The sequence below is a fragment of the Crocuta crocuta genome, unplaced genomic scaffold, assembly GCF_008692635.1.
Source record: "Crocuta crocuta isolate KB4526 unplaced genomic scaffold, BGI_CrCroc_1.0 scaffold143, whole genome shotgun sequence".
In the NCBI taxonomy this organism is placed as follows: domain Eukaryota; kingdom Metazoa; phylum Chordata; class Mammalia; order Carnivora; family Hyaenidae; genus Crocuta; species Crocuta crocuta.
The window spans coordinates 5,300,641-5,308,143 of record NW_027529175.1 but is presented as its reverse complement, the minus strand read 5'-3'; the positions used below and the strand labels follow the sequence as shown (position 1 = coordinate 5,308,143).

The window sequence follows — 7,503 nt, the reverse complement described above, 5'->3', positions numbered from 1 at the left end:
AGAGGCGCAGGGGGAGAGGGAGGCTCAGGCTTCCCTACAGCGCGGTTTCTGTAACATCCGCTAACGTCATCCTAGGCTCACAGGCAAGCGGTTGCAAGCTGACCATCCACAGACACCGAGTACTTTGTTCCGAGTTTCCTGCAGAGGGAGGGAGGGAGACGCCTGCAGGGCTGCGGCGCGACGGAGGTACTCCAACACCCCCTCCGCAACAGCCCCGGCCGGCCCTCCAGCACACGTCCCCGCCCCGTCGCGGAAGAGCAAGGTGGGGAGAGGCCCTTGGGAATGTGCGTCTCACAGAAGGAGGTACCAGAGGCCAAGAATCTTGGCGATGGTTGGGGAATGGGGGTTAAAGAACCGAGTCTGGTTCGGGAGCCACTTCCCCGCCTCCAGCAGCCAAAATATTTGATTCAGCGATACCAGGGCTCGTATCAGGGCCCACATCCGCCGTGCTCCGGGTGACAGGCCACTGAGGGACGGCCGGGCTCCCTGAAGGCCCAGGGCCCTGGGGCTGGGCCTGACTCGTGTCCCAGCATCGGGACTAGGCCAGCACTCAAGGAACCGGCCGGGCACAGGCGCATCAGGCCCTGAGCTACGTGCGCCATCGTGGGGGTGCGGGGGGAAGGAGGCAGAGGCTGGCTTTCTAGAAGCGTCTCAGGAAACCAAAGGGAGAAGGACCGGAGGCCCAAGGGACACTCCTGGCTCTTCAGCCTCACTGCACCGACGCTCGCAGGGCCTGGGTCCCAAGGAACAGCCTCAGACTTGACCCAACGGAACAAACGGGCAGCGACAGGGGCCCCGGGCTCTCGGGTCGGCTGTCCCGTGAGCAGAGGTGCACACAGAAGGCGCTGCACGCTGGCGGGTGGCTCCTTCACACGGGGACTTGGCGCAGAGACGAGCCTGGAGACTTTCCAGGGGAGAGTGGGCGTCGGGCTCCCCGCTCCTAATAAGCACCTTCTCCCGGTGAGTTACCTGCACACAATTAATTATGCAATGATCTAGGCTGGGCTGAGAAGCGCCACCATCAAGTTGTCAAGATAGGCCGTGGGATAAGAGTGTTTCCACTGTGCAGAGTGGAAAACATTCCTTTCTAATTTCTAAACCCCGGACGGCTGGCCGCAGTGAAAGCAGCGCCTCGTACTTCGGGGTTCGCCCCGCTCGGGTGTGTAGTTACCTCTTTAAAACCTAAACTGTATTTACGGAGGTATCATCACACACGTGCTTTTTATCATTCTTACCCCTTGTCTCCCCCAGGCTGGTGGTATGAACACAATCCGGTAAATACGGAATTTGAAGGGGACCAGGCGGTCCTCGGTTCAGGGCAGAGGCTGGAGGTCGGAGGCTGGGGGTGAGGCAGGTGGAGGGAGCTGACTGGCTTCTAGTCTTTGCCAACCCTGACCTGAGAACTCACAGATTTCGCTTCAGAGAGGACCATCGGTTGAGGTGTTTATTAAAATTTTTAAAAAATTTTTAACGTTTATTTTTCAGAGAGAAAGACAGAGTATGAGCAGGGGAGGGACAGAGAGAGAGGGAGACACAGAACCTCAATCAGGCTCCCAATGCAGGGCTTGAACTCGCGAACTGTGAGACCATGACCTGAGCCGAAACCAAGAGTCGGAGCCTTTATGGACTGAGCCCCCCAGGTGCCCCCTCAACGGACATTTAAAGTACAATTCGGCAAACGGCTACCGCAGGAAGATTCCACACGCACAGAGAAGGGAAGAACTGATCACACTCGGGAAACTGAGGGAGGGGCCTCACAGACACTGGGATTGCTTTTAGAGTTTTGTTTTGTTTTGTTTTTAAATCAGGGGCACCCGGCTGGCTCAGTCAGTGGCGTGTGCGACCCTTGATCTCAAGGTTGTGAATCTGAGCCCCACGCTGGGTATAGAGATTGCTTAAAGAAAATTCTTAAGGGGCACTTGGGAGGTTCAGTTGGTTGAGCTCCTGGCTTCAGCTCAGGTTGGGATCTCACAGTTCATGGGTTCGAGCCCCACGTCGGGCTCTGTGCTGACAGCTTGGAGCCTGGAGCTGCTTCAGATTCTGTGTCTCCCTCTCTCTCTGCCCCTCCCCCGCTTTCACTCTGTCTCAAAAAGAAATAAACATTAACAGAATTTTTCACTCTTTAAAAAATTATGATAAAACACGCATGGCATGGAAGTTACCTGATGAGCCACTCATAAGAGAACAGCATTGACACCAAATACGTTTGCAGTATTATTGAACCTATCCCGTCTCTACCTAAAAGCTCTTCATCTCCCCCAGTGCAAACTCTGCCCGTTGAACACTGACGCCCTCAAACATCCCCTCAGCCCTGGAAACCTCTATTCTGTCTTCTATCTCTATGTAATTTTCCTAGTCCACGTATCTACCTCATTTAACTAGCACCATACACTAGGTGTCCCTCTGTGTCTGGCTTGTTTCCTTCTTTTTCATGGGTGAATAATATTCTGTTGTATGTGCGGACCACGTTTGGTTTATCCGTTCATCTGCTGAGGGACTCTCGGGTTGTGAACACTGCTGCCCTGAACACCTATATACAAATATCTGTGCGAGTCCCTGCTTTCGATTCCTTTGGATGTGAACCTAAGCCAGTGGGCATTTTGTGCCGGGTCTTGTAGGGTCAGGAGAAGTTCGCCGGGCAGAGAAGGTGGAAGCAATGTTATCCCAGGCGGAGGGATCTGTGTGTGTGAATAAGTTGTGTGCGTCTGGAGCCTTCGTAGAGTGGGGGGGGGGTCATGTAAAGGCAGGGCCCCCGGGGCCTCCGAGAGCCACGCCGTGAGGCTGGTGTGGGCGCCCCTGAGGGATCTGGGAGCATCAGGAGCTCCATCGACCTGGGTTGTGGAAGGGTAGCCGGCAGCTGGGGGGAGACTCAGATGAATGCGTCACCAGTGGGAGGGGGCGAAGTGAGGTGACGGGCGAATGAATGAATGAATGAATGAACTGATGAGAGCATGTGAAGGGACGTGACCAGACCGCACAGGCTCTGCTTTGCTCTAAAGGAACAAGTTACCAGGGAAGGTGGGACCGGGGGCCAGGGCTGTTGACGTGAGCGGGTCTAGGGTGGCTCAGGACTGGGTCCAGCCAGGAAGAGACCTGTGCTTACTTCCCGGGGCACCAAAGGCACCGTCAGGAAGACAGCTCGCTCACAGGGTGGAGGCTACGTGCCTGAAAATCAAGGAACAAGCTGGGGTGACATCTGTCTGCAGGGAGACCGAAGGCGGGAGGTTTAAGGCTTCAACTCCCTTCTCTCTGACGCGTACTGACGACCCTTTCCCGTCCATCATTTCAGGCGTCATCACGGCACCGTCGCTGACGTACACGACACCGATTGGTGCGGGAGCTGCGCAAGTAGGAATAAAGCAGCGTGTGGAAAAGCGATCACTCGTCACCGTGTGCCCAACCCTTCTGATGCCCCGCGAGGTTTAATAATTAAATTGCGGCACCTCGAGCTCGCCGTGGACACCGGGAATCGCGGCTGAACTCTCCAAACGGACCGCGGCCGCACTTTCCCTCCTGGCAGCAAATCCCGGGGCCACAGGCGTCCCCGATGAAGCTGCTCCTCTCAAGGCTGAGACCAAAGGGACATGCAAGGCACGTGTACCCACCCTCAGGATGCCTCATTTTTGCAAAATATGAGAAAATCGCAGTTATTAATTCACTATCTGTGCTCTCCAAGAAATGTATAAACCAAGAGATGTATTACTGGGCAGGAATTTGGAAAAGATACATACACATATATGTACACACACACACACACGCACGCACATTGGTTTCCCAGGTTTCCTGCCATCACAAATTTGGTGGCTCCAAACAGCAGCGACCTGTGCTCTCCCAGCTCTGGGGGGTCCGCGGCCAGAAATCAAGGTGTCGGCAAGGTTAACGGCTTCTGGAGGCTCTGAGGGAGAATTCTTTCCACTCTCCCAGCTTCTGGTGGCCGGCGGCCCATCTTTGGCTTGTGGGCAGATCCCTTCTTCACATGGCCATTCACTCTGGGTCTGCACATCGAGTCTCTCTGTTTTCTTTTATACTCACACAAGTCATTGGGTTTCAGCCTCGCCCTCATTCCGGAACGGGTTCGCCCAGGCACCTCCACTTGATCGCACCTGCAAAGACCCTATCTCCTCGTAAGGTCACATTCACGGGTGCCAGGGACCAGGACTTAGACCCATCTTTTGGGAGGGAGCACTATTCAACTGCCTGCACGGAGACAGTACGGGGGGATCTACGTGTGTTCCTTCTAACTTTGAACTTTATTTCAGTTACCGGACAGAGTCGGAGGGGACGGTGCCTCCAGCCCACCTCGCCTCACCTCAGCCCCCGGCCCTACTCTCCAACCAGACGGGACACAGGGGACCCGGCTCATGCCACCCCCTTCCCTGTCCTCTAGTTGCGGGCTCTGATCACGTGACCTCTCAGCGGCCAGGGCCCCACTGGAAGGAGGTGACCCCGTCCGGGACTCCGCGGCAGGCAGTTCAGGATTACCAGGGACACGTGATTGAAACACTGGTCGTAGAAGGGAAGTCTGCGGCCCGGGCGGGCGGGGGGCCCAGGAGAAGCCCCCACTCTGGGAGAAGCCTCATGTTCGGGCTGAGGTTTGAAGAACAGAGCGGGGCAAGTCCATTTTCTGTACGCCGTGAGCGCAAGGTGGAGGCTGGCCCTTTGGTAAATGAAAAGTTCCTTTTGTTAAGGAAATAACTGCCATCTATTTAGCTCCCCATCCCCCCACCCCGGGAAGCGGGAACACGAGTTCTTTATCTCGTACCACCCCCTCCCCCGTCCTTATACCCGGCCTACCAAGTGCTTGTGGAGTTGAATTAGAAATACCATAAGCCACTTATTAGACATAAAGAATCATTGTTACCTTGGTTTGGTGTAACAGGTATGATGGTCATGTTTTTAAAAGCCCTTATCATTAGGGGACACCTGGGTGGCTCAGTCGGTTAAGCGTCCGGCTCTTGATTTCGGCTCAGGTCACGATCTCACGCTCTGTGAGTTCGAGCCCCGCGTTGAGCTCTGCACTGACAGTGCGCAACCTGCTTGGGATTCTCTCTCTCTCTCTCCCTCTCTCTCTGCCCCTACTGCTCTCTCTCTCTCTCAAAATAAATAAATAAACTTAAAAAAAGAAAAGCCCTTATCATTAGAAATGTATATTAACAAAGTATTTAAAGTATTTAAACATGAAGTGACATGTCTGGGATTTGCTTTAAAATAATTCCCGCACTCTGCCCTCAAGATGGTGGAAAACAGTTCCTCTTTCTTTTTTTTTTTTTTTTTTTCCAATTCCTCTTTCTTTAAGGCCGGGCTGTGTGTAGTGCCTTCCTCCCAAAGAAGACAGAATGGACAGGTGGACAGAGTGACCTCACAGCAGAGAAGCCTGACGGACGCACCTCACCCAGATGACGAAGGTCAGCATTGACCGTGCTCGGTCGTGTTGATGGCAAATGCCCTTCTGTGATAGACTCGAAGGACCCTTCCCCTCTGTGGTCTTCCTCCCCCAAACCCATAACCCAATCTGACCACGAGAAAACCATCAGACGAAGCCCAGCTGAGGGGCATCCTATAAAATGCCCGTCCAGTACGCCTCAAAACTGCCAAGGTCATTAACAACACAGGAAGTGTGAGAAACTGTCACAGCCCAGAGGGACTCAGGGGACACAACAATTAAATGTAACGTGGTGTCCTAGATGGGGTCCTGGAACAATGAGGGTATTAGGTACAAGCCAAGGGAACCGAAATAAAGTACGTATTTCTTCACTGTTAACAGCGATGCATCGATATGGATTCATTAATTATAACAGACGGACCAGACTAATGGAAGCTATTAACAGTGGAGAAACCGGGGGCCGGGTGTGTGGGATCTGTGCTGTCTTCACAACTGTTCTGTGGATCTAAAATTGTTCTAAAAAATAAAGTCTATTGAAAAAAAAATACTCCTGGAAAACAAAAGGCGTCGAGAGAAGGGAGATGCTAAGAGGAAGAGTAAAAAGGTGGTAATGTGATTGTTGAAGCCGGGTGACGGGTATGAGAGCTTTCACACACTCTTCTCTATACTTTAATGCGTTAGAAAAAGTTTGACAATAACAAGTTTTGGGGTTTTTTTCGAGCGGGGTGGGGGGCAGAGAGAGAGAGAGAGAGGGAGAATCTTAAGCAGGCTCCATGCCTAGCACAGAGCCTGACTCGGGGCTCGATCCCACGATCCCGGGACCATGACCTGAGGCGGGGCCCCCAAGGCACCCAATACAAAGTTTTAAAAAGTCAAGTCACAGATCCAGGATCTTGGGGATGCTGGCACTGCGGAGACGTGACGGGCGGCCACAGGACAGGTGGTCCCACTGTGAGTTCTGGGGTGATGAGAGCTGAGGGTCACCCAGGGAGTGAGACGGGTGTCTCCTTATGAGAAGGTGGCTCCGAGCTGGCCTGGCCACGGAGCTGAGGAGGAAGTGTGTGTGTGTGTGTGTGTGTGTGTGTGCGCGCGCGCGCGCACGCACACGTGTGCATGTTGGAGGACAGTTAGAAGTGTTCCTGACGTACCAGGTGTTGTACGAGATGTAACGTGATTATCACCGGGGTCACGGTGACTGCGCCATCCTCCCTAAGGGCCACGGTCCGCAAGCTCTGCCGTGCTCTATTTTCCCTTGAGGGAGAAAAGTCACTCAAGAGTCACTTTCCATCTCATTCCACTCCCGGGGCGGGGATGGGGGTGGTGAGCAGCCGCCAGGAGCCCACGTCTTCGGTATGAATGGCGCTGGGAAGCGTGACGGAAATGAATTGTTGCCGGGACCCAGACGCCGTCCAGGCAGCAGAGCACAGCCAGGGAGGGACACAATACGCGAACTGTCCTGGATGGGAATCTGCATCGGCCCAGGGTGACCGTCCAGGAAGTGGCCCCAGCACAAGCCGACTGGGGTGTCCCTGACAGAGGCAGCAAGGAGCCTGCCGCGGAAGCCACATCACGTAACCCCAGTTCACGTCACTCTCCCGTGAGCTCCAGAGTGTGTCTGTCCCCACGGCTCGTCCACACTAGGCTCTAAGAGAATATAGCATCTCGTGAATAAAAATGTCCTCTTGGGGCGCCTGGGGGCTCAGTCGGTTGAGCGTCCGACTCCGACTCAGGTCATGATCTCGCAGTTTGTGAGTCTGAGCCCCGCGTCGGGCTCTGTGCTTTTGGCGCCTGCTTGGGATCCTCTGTCCCCTTCTCTCTCCGCCCCTCCCCTGCTCATGCTCTCTCTCTCTCTCTCTTTCCAAAACAAATAAACATTAAAAACAAAGTGCAAATTGATCTTGTAAAATGTTAGAATCTAGGTGGTCCATACCCTGGCATTTACTGTAAAATGTGTTCAACTTTGTTTCAAAACTGCCCTGATAAAATACTGGGAACACAAACATGTAGCAGGATTTACCGGGTGTTTTCACCTGAATGAACCTGAGAACCTCGCGGGGACTTAGGAAAGCCCGTTGCGTCCCTGGGTTCCGGGTTCCCAGTGGGGGGGTGGCCCTGCCGCC

General features: G+C 54.0%; 1 long non-coding RNA gene across 2 annotated transcripts; it reads left to right on the top strand.

Moving 5' to 3' along the window:
• Positions 1-174: 174 nt before the first annotated feature.
• LOC144226465 (uncharacterized) lies at positions 175-5,876 on the top strand. 2 transcript variants are annotated; one of them, XR_013333649.1, is made up of 5 exons: positions 175-262; positions 3,290-3,591; positions 4,260-4,662; positions 5,297-5,405; positions 5,765-5,876. It is a non-coding gene; the product is annotated as an uncharacterized LOC144226465 (long non-coding RNA). The 2 variants fall into 2 exon arrangements; XR_013333648.1 differs by having other exon boundaries at positions 5,297-5,876.
• Positions 5,877-7,503: the final 1,627 nt, after the last annotated feature.